Below are 14,629 nucleotides of genomic sequence, written 5' to 3' on the forward strand. Positions count from 1 at the left end.
ATCCACCTTATCTTATGATGTAACCACTTATTGAATTATGGTCTTGCTGTATTACAACAACTACAGGATTTAATGCAAACACGACGGTTTGTGGGCTTAATTATCTTGGGAACAGCAGCTTTGATAAGTGCAATCACTTCTGTTACTGTGGCAGCAATATCATTGACTCAACAAGTACATACTGCTCAATATGTTGATTCTATGTCCAAAAATGTTTCTTTAACATTGGCAACACAGGAAGCTATAGAGAGAAAATTAGAAATGAGGGTAGACGCCCTAGAGGAAGCAGTAATACATATTGGGACTGAATTGCAGGCTTTAAAGGTGAAAATGGCATTGTCTTGTCATGCTGACTATTGGTGGATATGTGTAACACCCCTGAAAGTAAATGAGACAGATTTTGAATGGGAAAAGATTAAAAACCATATTTCAGGTATCTGGAACAGCTCTGACATTGGTTGAGACGTAGGGAAACTTCACTATAAAATAGCAACCATGGAGCACTCCCGATTAGATTTTACTGCTGCTGGAACAGCAAATGATTTCTTCCATACTTTCCCTAACTACATCTCAGGAAAGAATATTATGTCTAATGTCTTTAGCTATGCTGTGGTGGCTGCTTTAATTCTGCTTCTCATAATCATTCTTCCTTGTATTGTCAGGATTCTTCGGCAGAGTATTCAGAGGCTCGCGACTGAGCTACATCTGGCTGTTTTAAGAAATAAAAAACGGGGAGATGCCGGGAGCCGGCGAGAGACATTCCACTCGTGACAAAGGTCATGAGGGAGGAGGCTGGGCATACACAAAGGCGGGATCGAGCCTCGGGAGTCCTCCCGGATATTCTTGAGCATCTACCCCCCAAAACCAGAGTCTGCCTACTTTATTGCTTTGTGCTCTCACCTCTGACTTTCCTGGGGGCTGTCCCCCACCACCATCTCACTCTCTCTGTCAAAGAGCTAACTTACAGCTCCAATTAATAAAGTTCCTGGGCAATTAGGAGTGTTTAAATCCAAACACGTCAGATGGCTCTCTAACTCGCCTGACAAGTTTACCCGGTCTCCTACAGCAATGCATACAATTGTTTACAGTCTCTGAGCCTCGAGAGGCACGGGAAGCTTAAGATATTCAAATAGCTTAGAGCCTCTCAGAGAGTTAGAAACTGTCAGAATAAAACTAGTAAAAGATTTCATTGATGAACCAATGCTTGTTGCCAAGTTTCCACATCCCCTGAATTGTATCCTTGAATGTTTATTAATTAATATAGTTGGTATGTAGAAGAAATAAGTAGTGGCCTTGGTGTTACTAACTTTAGACCCTTAAGGTAATAAATTATTTCCTTTGTTGTAAGCCCATTACACATCTGCCCTATAGGAATGCAATTTTATCTTCGAAAGATGGGGCCAAACCTTAAAATAATTACTCTTAGAGAAAATAAGTCTTACGGTTGATAAGTCTTTGTCAAGAGTCATAAAATGTTAATAGGTCTTCTGGCCAGAAGATGATGTAAATCACCTAAACCATTTGTATACGATTCATTTGCAGGACAGAAACTCTGGTTTTTGATAAGGATCAAAGGTTGCTGTCTTTGCATCCCCATTATCCTCTATGTGTAACTTAGGGTATAAAAACCCCTGTTGAAAATAAAGCTACGGGCCTTGATTGCCAACGCTTAGTCTCCTAATGTCATTCTTCCCCTCAATTTTCAGATGAGTGTCCATCTGAAGCGCGGATATCCTCTGCGACCATTTATTTGCCTGGGCTTCGAAGACCACTTGAGAAGGTGTCTAAGGTGGGGCACTTTTCGCTATTCGAGAGGGAGCCTGCGGCCTCCGTGGTCAGAGCTAACCTGGTGTCACGGGTTATACTGATTTTCCGCATAAACCAAGCTACTCAGCTTCTTTTCTCCACTAAATTTTCCTACTGAGCTATCCTCATTCTATTACTCTTTATATCTTCGATAAATAAATCAATAGGTCGCCTACTCTGTCTCCCCTTCGAAAACCCTGGACCAGCCGAGGCTGGACCTTGTCAGAAGAGGGCCTCCTCTCGATTTGAAGCAGGAACCTCAGGGTTGCTCTCCATTTCTGACTCTGAACACAGAGTCCCTACAGAGTTAGGACAGGAGAGTCAGGCCTTGTCTTGTGTGGAGGAATGGAACTCCACTGGACTCTCGAGTTGTTCACCGGATAACAGGCCACTTGTCGAGCTGTGTGTGGAACCTGCGGTTTTATCCGGACGATGCATGGGGGTGTCAGTTCCCCTTCGTTTTTTGCCTTCATACACAGGGTTGCCTTCGAAGAGGTATCCAGCCTTCAGATTCTTATCAAGAGCAGACCAGGAAATCAGTGTCTTTCGGCATGTGGCACCACCCACAAGCCTACGTCTCGAATTTCTTCTTGAGACGGACCTCAACCTGAGGTGCACCAGGAAGGTCGGTAACCCTTTCAGACTAAGCAAGTGAATGGACCCTCTTGTCCCGATCAGGAGGGGAGAAGGGGCTCAGATGAAGTGGTGCCGGGAACCTCGATGTTCCCCTCGAGTAAAACTGGGATGTCGGGGAACTTTTGGAGTCACATCAAAGGTGCTAAGTACCGTTTCAAACTTCAAGACGGAACGTGAGACTTCTCTTGAGACGCTGTAGCTGGCAAGGGCCTCATCTTGTGGTGACGGGTTAACCACGTCGTTTTTCTCGAGTTGTGGCGGGATTCTCGAGTTAGGTCAGGAAATTCAGGCTTCCTCTTGTGTTGGCCCAGGGAAGTCCAGTCTTCCATTCGAGTTGCGAGGGAGAGCTAGGGATTGCGCTTGAGTTACTGCAGGGCAAAAGAGACCTTATCTAGGCTTGTGTCCAGGACATAATGTTCGTCTCCAGGGGGGACAGGGATCTCGGGGTTGCTTTCCTGATGCACCCGGGGAGTCAGTCCTTGTCTCGAGGGGAAGCGAAGGACTCCGCTCTCCTCTGGAGTTGCGACGGGTATCTCTTGGAGCCCACTGAGTGGCCTAAAGGGAGTCAAGCCTCCTGTGGAGTTTGGAGAGAGGACTCGTGATTGCTCTCCAGGCTATGCAGGAAAAGAAGGCCATCATCTCGCGATGAAGGGGGCGTCTCGTGGGTTTTCTCGAGCTGCAGCGCCAGTGTGGGGTTTCTCATGAGGTACTACGGGGAGCTCAGGGAGCCTCTCATGTGGCGCTTGGGAAGTCAGGTCTCCATGCGCATTGCGAGGGGGAGCGCGTCATTGCTCTAGAGTCATGGAAGGTGTATCGGGCCTCAAGAACCGTTAAAGAAGGACTTTCAAGGTGTTTCTTGGGTCACGGCAGTAAACCCTGGGTTCCCTCGACTAGTGCCGGTGGCCTCAGGGAGCTTCTCAGTGTGCCTCTGAGAAGTCAAGGATACCCTGGAGTTGGGAGGGCCCTCTCGGGACTCCACTGGGTTTGGTGCAATAGAAGAGGGCCTCATCTCGAGTGGAGGCAGGAACCTCAGGGTTCGTCTCCATTTCTGACTCTGATCGCAGGGTCCCTGCAGAGTTGGGACAGGAGAGTCAGGCCTCGTCTTGTAAGGAGGAATGGAACTCCGCTTGCCTCTCGAGTTATTCACGGGGTGACAGGCAACTTGTCGAACTGTGTTTGGAATCTACGGGTTTTTCCGGACGATGCACGAGGGTGTCAGTGCCCCTTCGTGTTGTGCCTTCTTCCACAGGGTTGCCTTTGAAGAGGTGTCCGGGCATCGGGTTCTTATCAAGAGTGGACCGGGGAATCGGGGTCTTTCAGCATGTGTTACCACCCATGAAGCTACGTCTCAAATATTCTCGTTAGACCGGCCTCATCCTGAGGTGCGCCGGGAAGGTTGGGAACCCCTTCCAGACAAAGCACAGGAGTCGACCCTCCAGTCGCAATCAGGAGGGGAGAAGTGGCTCAGATGAAGTCGTACCGGGAACCTCGGTGTTCCCCTCGAGAGAGACCAGGGTGTCGGGGAACTTTTGGAATCGCATCAAGGGTGCCCAGTTTTCACACTTGAAGTGTGAAAACACTTCAAGAAGAAACCTGGGACTTCTCTTTAGACGCTGTAGCGGGCAAGGGCCTCATCTTGCGATGACAGGGTAACCATGTGGTTTTTCTCGAGTTTCGGCGGGATTCTCGAGTTACGATGGGGAATTCAGGCTTCCTCTTGTGTTGGCCCAGGGAAGTCCAATCTTCCATTCGAGTTGCGAGAGAGAGCTAGGGATTGCTCTCGAGTCACTTCAGGGCAAAAGAGACCTCATCTAAGCTTGTGTCCAGGACCTAATGTTCCTCTCCAGGGGCGACAGAGATCTCGGGGTTGCATTTTAGACGCACCCGAGGAGTCAGACCTCATCTCGAGAGGAAGGAAAGGACTCTGCTCTGCTCTCGAGTCCCGACGGATATTTCTTGGAGACCACTGAGTGGCCTAAAGGGAGTCAAGCCTCCTGTGGATTTTTTTTTTAATTTTATTTTATTTTTAAACTTTACATAGTTGTATTAGTTTTTCCAAATATCAAAATGAATCCGCCTCAGGTATACATGTGCTCCCCATCCTGAACCCTCCTCCCTCCTCCCCCCCATAGCATCCCTCTGGGTCGTCCCAGTGCACTAGCCCCAAGCATCCAGTGTCATGCATCAAACCTGGACTGGCAACTCTTTTCATACATGATATTTTACATGTTTCAATGCCATTCTCCCAAATCTTCCCACCTTCTCCCTCTCCCACAGAGTCCATAAGACTCTTCTATACATCAGTGTCTCTTTTGCTGTCTCGTACTCAGGGTTATTGTTACCGTCTTTCAAAGTTCCCTATATATGCGTTAGTATACTGTATTGGTGTTTTTCTTTCTGGCTTACTTCACTCTGTATAATAGGCTCCAGTTTCATCCACCTCATTAGAACTGATTCATTCTATTCTTTTTAATGGCGGAGTAATACTCCATTGTGTATATGTACCACAGCTTTCTTATCCATTCATCTGCTGATGGACATCTAGGTTGCTTCCATGTCCTGGCTATTAGAAACAGTGCTGCGATGAACATTGGGGTACACGTGTCTCTTTCCCTTCTGGTTTCCTCAGTGTGTATGCCCAGCAGTGGGATTGCTGGATCATAACGCAGTTCTATTTCCAGTTTTTTAAGGAATCTCCACACTGTCCTCTATAGTGGCTGTACTAGTTTGCATTCCCACCAACAGTGTAAGAGGGTTCCCTTTTCTCCACACCCTCTCCAGCATTTATTATTTGTAGACTTTTGGATTGCAGCCATTCTGACTGGCGTGAAATGGTACCTCATAGTGGTTTTGATTTGCATTTCTATGATAATGAGTGATTTTGAGCATCTTTTCATGTGTTTGTTAGCCATCTGTATGTCTTCTTTGGAGAAATGTCTATTTAGTTCTTTGGCCCATTTTTTGATTGGGTCATCTATTTTTCTGGAGTTGAGCTGTAGGTGTTGCTTGTATATTTTTGAGATTAGTTGTTTGTCAGTTGCTTCATTTCCTATTATTTTCTCCCATTCCGAAGGCTGTCTTTTCACCTTGCTAATAGTTTGCTTTGATGTGCAGAAGCTTTTAAGGTTAATTAGGCCCCATTTGTTTATTTTTGTTTTTATTTCCAATATTCTGGGAGGTGGGTCATAGAGGATCCTGCTGTGATGTATTTCAGAGAGTGTTTTGCCTATGTTCTCCTCTAGGAGTTTTATAGTTTCTGGTCTTACGTTTAGATCTTTAATCCATTTTGAGTTTATTTTTGTGTATTGTGTTAGAAAGTGTTCTAGTTTCATTCTTTTACAAGTGGTTGACCAGATTTCCCAGCACCACTTGTTAAAGAGATTGTCTTTAATCCATTGTATATTTTTGCCTCCTTTGTCAAAGATAAGGTGTCCATATGTGTGTGGATTTATCTCTGGGCTTTCTATTTCGTTCCACTAATCTATATTTCTGTCTTTGTGCCAGTACCATACTGTCTTGATAACTGTGGCTTTGTAGTGGAGCCTGAAATCAGGTAGGTTGATTCCTCCAGTTCCATTCTTCTTTCTCAAGATCGCTTTGGCTATTCGAGGTTTTTTGTATTTCCATACAAATTGTGAAATTATTTGTTCTAGCTCTGTGAAGAATACTGTTGGTAGCTTGATAGGGATTGCATTGAATCTATAAATTGCCTTGGGTAGTATACTCATTTTCACTATATTGATTCTTCCAATCCATGAACATGGTATATTTCTCCACCTATTAGTGTCCTCTTTGATTTCTTTCACCAGTGTTTTATAGTTTTCTATATATAGGTCTTTAGTTTCTTTAGGTAGGTATATTCCTAAGTATTTTATTCTTTCCGTTGCAATGGTGAATGAAATTGTTTCCTTAATTTCTCTTTCTGTTTTCTCATTATTAGTGTATAGGAATTCAAGGGATTTCTGTGTGTTGATTTTATATCCTGCAACTTTACTATAGTCATTGACTAGTTCTAGTAATTTTCTGGTGGAGTCTTTAGGGTTTTCTATGTAGAGGATCATGTCATCTGCAAACAGTGAGAGTTTTACTTCTTCTTTTCCAATTTGGATTCCTTTTGTTTCTTTTTCTGCTCTGACTGCTGTGGCCAAAACTTCCAAAGCTATGTTGAATAGTAATGGTGAAAGTGGGCACCCTTGTCTTGTTCCTGACTTTAGAGGAAATGCTTTCAATTTTTCACCATTGAGGATAATGTTTGCTGTGGGTTTGTCATATATAGCTTTTATTATGTTGAGGTATGTTCCTTCTATTCCTGCTTTCTGGAGAGTTTTTATCATAAATGGATGTTGAATTTTGTCAAAGGCTTTCTCTGCATCTATTGAGAAAATCATATGGTTTTTATTTTTCAATTTGTTAAGGTGGTGTATTACATTGATTGATTTGCGGATATTGAAGAATCCTTGCATCCCTGGGATAAAGCCCACTTGGTCATGGTGTATGATCTTTTTAATGTGTTGTTGGATTCTGATTGCTAGAATTTTGTTAAGGATTTTTGCATCTATGTCATCAGTGATATTGGCCTGTAGTTTTCTTTTTTTGTGGGATCTTTGTCAGGTTTTGGTATTAGGCTGATGGTGGCCTCATAGAATGAGTTTGGAAGTTTACCTTCCTCTGCAATTTTCTGGAAGAGTTTGAGCAGGATAGGTGTTAGCTCTTCTCTAAATTTTTCGTAGAATTCAGCTGTGAAGCCGTCTGGACCTGGGCTTTTCTTGGCTGGAAGATTTTTGGTTACAGTTTCCATTTCCGTGCTTGTGATGGGTCTGTTAAGATTTTCTATTTCTTCCCTGGTCCAGTTTTGGAAAGTTGTACTTTTCTAAGAATTTGTCCATTTCTTCCACGTTGTCCATTTTATTGGCATATAATTGTTGATAGTAGTCTCTTATGATCCTTTGTATTTCTGTGTTTTCTGTTGTGATCTCTCCATTTTCATTTCTAATTTTATTGATTTGATTTTTCTCCCTTTGTTTCTTGATGAGTCTGGCTAATGGTTTGTCAATTTTATTTATCGTTTCAAAGAACCAGCTTTTGGTTTTGTTGATTTTTGCTATGGTCTCTTTTGTTTCTTTTGCATTTATTTCTGCTCTAATTTTTAAGATTTCTTTCCTTCTACTAACCCTGGGGTTCTTCATTTCTTCCTTTTCTAGTTGCTTTAGGTGTAGAGTTAGTTTATTTATTTGACTTTTTTCTTGTTTCTTGAGGTGTGCCTGTATTGCTATGAACTTTCCCCTTAGGACTGCTTTTACCGTGTCCCACAAGTTTTGGGTTGTTGTGTTTTCATTTTCATCCGTTTCTATGCAAATTTTGATTTATTTTTTGATTTCTTCTGTGATTTGTTGGTTATTCAGCAGCGTGTTGTTCAGCCTCCATATGTTGGAATTTTTAATAGTTTTTCTCCTGTAATTGAGATCTAATCTTACTGCATTGTGGTCAGAAAAGATGCTTGGAATGATTTCTATTTTTTTGAATTTACCAATGCTAGCTTTATGGCCCAGGATGTGATCTATCCTGGAGAAGGTTCCATGTGCACTTTAGAAAAAGTTGAAATTCATTGTTTTGGGATGAAATGTCCTATAGATATCAATTAGGTCTAACTGGTCTATTGTATCATTTAAAGTTTGTGTTTCCTTGTTAAATTTCTGTTTAGTTGATCTATCCATAGGTGTGAGTGGGGTATTAAAATCTCCAACTATTATTGTGTTAGTGTTAATTTCTCCTTTCATACTTGTTAGCATTTGTCTTACATACTGTGGTGCTCCCATGTTGGGTGCATATATATTTATAATTGTTATATCTTCTTCTTGGATTGATCCTTTGATCATTATGTAGTGACCTTCTTTGTCTCTTTTCACAGCCTTTGTTTTAAAGTCTATTTTATCTGATATGAGTATCGCTACTCCTGCTTTCTTTTGGTCCCTATTTGCATGGAAAATCTTTTTCCAGCCCTTCACTTTCAGTCTGTATGTATCCCCTGTTTTGAGGTGGGTCTCTTGTAGACAACATATGTAGGGGTCTTGTTTTTGTATCCATTCAGCCAGTCTTTGTCTTTTGGTTGGAGGATTCAACCCATTTACGTTTAAGGTAATTACTGATAAGTATGATCCCATTGCCATTTACTTTATTGTTTGGGGTTCGAATTTATACACCGTTTTTGTGTTTCCTGTTTAGTATTTGTTGGAGAGCTGGTTTGGTGGTGCAGAATTCTCTCAGCTTTTGCTTGTCTGAAAAGCTTTTGATTTCTCATTCATACTTGAATGAGATCCTTGCTGGGTACAATAATCTGGGCTGTAGGTTATTTTCTTTCATCATTTTAAGTATGTCTTGCCATTCCCTCCTTGCTTGAAGAGTTTCTATTGAAAGATCAGCTGTTATCCTTATGGCAATTCCCTTGTGTGTTATTTGTTGTTTTTCCCTTGCTGCTTTTCATATTTGTTCTTTGTGTTTGATTTTTGTTAATGTGATTAATATGTGTCTTGGGGGGTTTCGCCTTGGCTTTATCCTGTTTGGGACTCTCTGGGTTTCTTGGACTTGAGTGAGTATTTCCTTCCCCATTTTAGGGAAGTTTTCAACTATTATCTCCTCAAGTATTTTCTCACGGTCTTTCTTTTTGTCTTCTTCTTCTGGGACCCCTATGATTCGAATGTTGTAGCGTTTAATATTGTCCTGGAGGTCTCTGAGATTGTGCTCATTTCTTTTAATTCGTTTTTCATGTATCCTCTCTGATTCATTTATTTCTACCATTCTATCTTCGAATTCACTAATCCTATCTTCTGCCTCTGTTATTCTACTATTTGTTGCCTCCAGAGTGTTTTTAATTTCATTTATTGCATTATTCATTATATATTGACTCTTTTTTTATTTCTTCTAGGTCCTTGTTAAACCTTTCTTGCATCTTCTCAATCCTTGTCTCCAGGCTATTTATCTGTGATTCCATTTTAATTTCAAGATTTTAGATCCATTTCACTCTCCTTACTCGGAATTCTTTATCAGGTAGATTCCCTATCTCTTCCTCTTTTGTTTGGTTTGGTGGGCATTTATCCTGTTCCTTTATCTGCTGGGTATTCCTCTGTCTCATCTTGTTTAAATTGCTGAGTTTGGGGTGTCCTTTCTGTATTCTGGCAGTTTGTGGAGTTCTTTACTGTGGCATTTCCTCGCTGTGTGTGGGTTTGTACAGGTGTCTTGTCAAGGTTTCCTGGTTAGGGAAGCTTGTGTCCGTGTTCTGGTGGGTGGAGCTGTATTTCTTCTCTCTGGAGTGCAATGAAGTGTCCAGTAATGAGTTATGAGATGTTTGTGGTTTTGGGGTGACTTTGGGCAGCCTGTATCTTGAAGCTCAGGGCTGCGTTCCTTTGTTGCTGGAGAATTGGCTTGGTATGTCTTGCCCTGGAACTTGTTGGCCCTTGTGTGGTGCTTGATTTCAGTGTCGGTATGGAGGCATTTGATGAGCTCCTGTCAATTAATGTTCCTTGGAGTCAGGAGTTCCCTGGAGTCAGGGTTTGGACTTAAGCCTCCTGCTTCCAGTTATCTGTCTTACTTTTACAGTAGTTTCAAAACTTCTCCTTCTATACAGCACCATTGATAAAACATCTACGTTAAAGAAGAAAAGTTTCTCTACTGTGAGGGCCACTCAGAAAGGTTCACAGCGTTACATGGAGAAGAGAAGAGGGAGGAGGGAGTTAGAGGTGACCCAAATGAGATCAGGTGGAATCAATAGTGGAGAGAGTGGGCTGGCCAGTAGTCACTTCCTTATGTGCACTCCACAACTGGGCCGCTCAGAGATGTTCACAGAGTTATACAGAGATGAGAAGAAGGAGGAAGGAGACAGAGGTGGCCAGAAGGATAAAAGGGGGGAATGAAAAGGAGGGAGACAGATCCAGCCAGTAATCAGTTCCCTAAGTGTTCTCCACCGTCTGGAATACACAGAAATTCACAGAGTTGGGTAGAGTAGAGAGGGGTTAGGGAGGAGACACAGGCGACCTGGTGGAGAAAAAGGAGAGTCCAAAGGGAGAGAGAGCAGTCAAGCCAGTAATCTCGCTCCCTAGTGAAACATGGGTACTGACGATTGGGTTCTTAAAGGTACAAAATTGGTAACAAATACATAAAAGCAAAAATTAAAAATCTAGAGTAGAGTTTGGAATTTCAAAAATACGATGTTAAAGAAAAGAAGAAGGAAAAGAAAGAGAGAAAAAACGAACAAAGAAAAACAAACAAGGTCGCAAAAATTATCAAGAAAATACAGGTACAAAATTGATAACTAATACCAAAAAGCAAAAATTAAAAATCTAGAGTAGAGTTTGGAATTTCAAAAATACAATGTTAAAAAAAAGGAAGAAGAAAACTAAAGAGAAAACAAACAAACAAAAACAAGCAATGTCGCAAAAATTATAAAGAAACTACAGGTACAAAATTGATATCAAATATCAAAAAGCATAAATTAAAAATCTAGAGTACAGTTTGGAATTTCAAAAATACAATGTTAAAGAAAAGAAGAAAAAAAAACAAAACAAAAAAACAAGGTCAAAAATTATTTTATATATATATATATATATATATATATATATATATATATATGAAGTTTGCTGAAGAAGAAAAAAATAGGGTCTTTTTTTTTGCAAAGTAATAGGTTATAAAAGTGAAAATTTAATGAACAATAGAGAACTTAAAATTAAAAAAATTAAAAAAAAGTAAGAATGATCATAAAAATATATCTAGGACTTTCTCTGGTTTTGTTGTGAGTATCGTGGGTTCGGTTCATTTTTGGCTAGTTCCTTGGTCCGACTTATATTTCTCAAGATCTATAGGCGCCTTCCTATGTAGTCCTAGATAACCACAGGGTTTTAATCTATTGCCTGTAGCTTCCAAGGCGTTTCCCTCTGTTATAGCTTCTTTTGTTTGCTGGTCTCTTCAGTGTCTGGTTTACGCCCTGACACAAAGGGGACGGTGGAGGACACTTTTTTTTTTTAGGCTCACTTGTTCAGTTGCGCTGTGGGGAGGGAGGGAGGGAGTGATGCTGCAAACAAATAACACTGGCGTGCGCTCGCAGTGCCTCAGCCACACTGGGTCTGCCCCCGCTCACGGCACGTGTAGCTTCCCTGCCCACACTGCTCGGGCTCTAGGTTGTTCCACCGGGAACAATCCGAGGCTGGCCCTGGGCTGCATGCACCTCCCAGGTCCAAGCCACTCAGGTTCAGGCACTCGGGTAGTCCTCAGAGGCACAGACTCGGTTGGGCCTGCGTTTTGTGCTCTTCCCAGGTCCGAGCAGCTCAGGTGATGAGGTGTTTGGCGAGCGCCAATGTTGTGACTTATCGCCTCCCCGCCACTCGGTTATCTGGGTGTAAAACAGGCGCGCCTTCTCAGGCAGATGTTGACCGTCCAGATCCCCAAGAAGTTTTAGTTAGCAAAGAAGGCTGCTTACAGTTTTATAGATAATGTCTCTCTGGGGCTGCGATTGCCCCCTTCCGGCTCTGGCTGCCTGTCACCGGAGGGGGAAGGTCTGCAGCCGGCTATCTCTGTTCAGTCCTTTGTTCCGTGCGCGGGCCTGGCGGTGTCTTAGGTTAGGGCTGGCTTTTTGCGTGGTAGATATCCCAGAGTCTGGTTTGCTAGCCCAAGTTATTTCGTTCAGATAGCGCTCAGGGTATTCAGGCCAGATTCTTACTCTAAGTGATGCAGCCCGCGCCACGCCTCCCTGCCCAGCCCCTGCTTGCTAATGGTGTGAGCAGGCGTCTGTACTGCTTCGCGGCTGGGGGAGTTACCGTAGGGCTTGCAATCTGCGAGTTTTAATTGTTTATTTATTTTTATCCCCCTTATGTTGCCCTTTGTGCTTCCAAAGCTTGGCAAAGATTTGGCAGTGAAAAGCTTTCCTGGTGTTTGGAAACTTTTCTCTTTTTAAGACTATCTTCCCAGGATGGAAATCCCTCCCTCCCTCTTTTGTCTCTTTTTTTGTCTTTTATACTTTTTCCTACCTACTTTCCAAGAGTTGGGTTCTTTTCTGGGTGCCTGATGTCCTCTGGCAGCATTCATAAGTTGTATTGTGGAATTTACTCGACGTTTAAATGCTCTTTTGATGAAATTGTTTGGGGGGGAAAGAGTTCTCCCCGTCCTACTCCTCAGCAATCTTGGCTCCTCTCTTGTGGAGTTTGGAGAGAGCACGTGGGATTGCTCTCCAGGCCATGCAGGAAAAGAAGGCCCTCATCTCGCGATGTCGGGGGAGTCTTGTGGTTTTTCTGGAGCTGCGGTGCCAGTGTGGGGTTTCTCACAAGGTACGACCGGGAGCTCAGGGAGCCTCTCGTGTGGCGCCAGGGAAGTCAAGTCTCCATGCGAGTGGCGAGGGGGAACGCATCATTGCTCTCGAGTCATGGTAGGGGAATCGGGATTCAAGATGCATTGAAGGAGGATTTTCGAGGTCTTTCTCGGGTTGCATCAGGAAACCCTGTGTTCCCTCGACTTGTGCCAGTGACCTCAGGGAGCTTCTAAGGGTGCCTCTGAGAAGTCGCGATACTGTGGATTTGGGAGGGGCCTCTCGGGCCTCCACTGTTTTTGGTGTAATGGAAGAGGGCCTCATCTCGAGTGGAGTCAGGAACCTCAGGGTTCCTCTCCATTTCGGACTCCGATCGCAGGGTCCCTTCAGAGTTGGGACCGGAGAGTCAGGCCTCGTCTTGAGTGGAGGAATGGAACTCTGCTTGCCTCTCGAGTTGTTCATGGGATGACAGGCCTCTTGTCGAGCTGTGTGTGGAACCTGCGGCTTTTACCGAATGATGCACGGGAGTGTCAGTGACCCTTCGTTTTGTGCCTTCGTCCACAGGGTTGCCTTCGAAGAGGTGTCCGGGCATCGGGTTCTTCTCAAGAGTGGGCCGGGAAATCGGGGTATTTCGGCATGTGACACCACCCACGACGCTATGTCTCGAATTTCCTCGTGAGACCGGCCTCATCCTGAGGTGCACCGGGAATGTGGGGAACCCCTTCCAAACAAAGCAGGGGAATAGACCCTCCTGTCTCGAACAGGAGGGGAGAAGGTGCTCAGATGAAGTGGTGCGGGAACCTCGGTGTTCCTGTCGAGTGAGACCGGCGTGTCCGGGAACATTTGGTGTCGCATCAAGGGTGCAAAGTACCGTTTCGCACTTCAAGACGGAACGTGGTTCTTTTCTTGAGACGCCATAGCAGCAAGGGCCTCATCTTGGGATGACGTTGGAAACACGTGGTTTTTCTCGAGTTGCGGCGGGATTCTCGAGTTACGAAGGGGATTTCTGGCTTCCTCTTGTGTTGGCCCAGGGAAGCCCAATCTTCCATTCGAGTTGCGAGGGAGAGCTGGGGGGTGCGCTCGAGTCACTGCAGGGCTAAAGAAACCTCATCCAGGCTTGTGTCTAGGACCTAATGTTCCTCTCAAGGGATGACTGTGATCTTGGGGTTGCATTCTAGACTCACCCAGGAGTCAGGCGTCCTCTCGAGGGGAAACAAAGGACTTCTCTCTCTTCTCGAGTCACGACGGGTATTTCTTGGAGCCCACTGAGTGGACTAAAGGGAGTCAAGCCTCCTCTGAAGTTTGGAGAGAGGACTCGGGATTGCACTCCAGGACATGCAGGAAAAGAAGGCCCTCATCTCACGGTGACGGGGGGGGGTCTCGGTGGTTTTACCGAGCTGCAGCGCCTGTGTTGGTTTCTCAGGAGGTACGACGGGGGGCTCAGGGAGCCTCTTGTGTGGCGCCAGGGAAGTTAGGTCTCGATGCGTGTGGCGAGGGGGAGCGCGTCATTGCTCTCGAGTCATGGTAGGGGAATCAGGCCTCTAGACACGTTGAAGGACTCTCAAGATCTCTCTCGGGTCTTGGCAAGAATACCTGGGTTCCCTCGACTTGTGCCGGTGACCTCAGGGAGATTCTCCGGGTGCCTCTGAGAAGTCAGGGATACTGTGGAGTTGGGAAAGACCTCTCGGGACTCCACTGGGTTTGGTGAAATGGAAGGGGGCCTCATCTCGAGGGGAGGCAGGAACCTCAGGGTTCCTCTCCATTTCTGATTCCAATCGCAGCCCCCTGCATAGTTGGGAGAGGTGAGTCAGGCCTTGTCTTGTGTGCAGGAATGGACCTCCGCTTGCCTCTCGAGTTGTTCACTGGGTGACAGGCACTTGTTGAGCTGTATGAGTAACC

This window comes from Bubalus kerabau, unplaced genomic scaffold, assembly GCF_029407905.1.
Source record: "Bubalus kerabau isolate K-KA32 ecotype Philippines breed swamp buffalo unplaced genomic scaffold, PCC_UOA_SB_1v2 scaffold_37, whole genome shotgun sequence".
Taxonomy (NCBI): domain Eukaryota; kingdom Metazoa; phylum Chordata; class Mammalia; order Artiodactyla; family Bovidae; genus Bubalus; species Bubalus kerabau.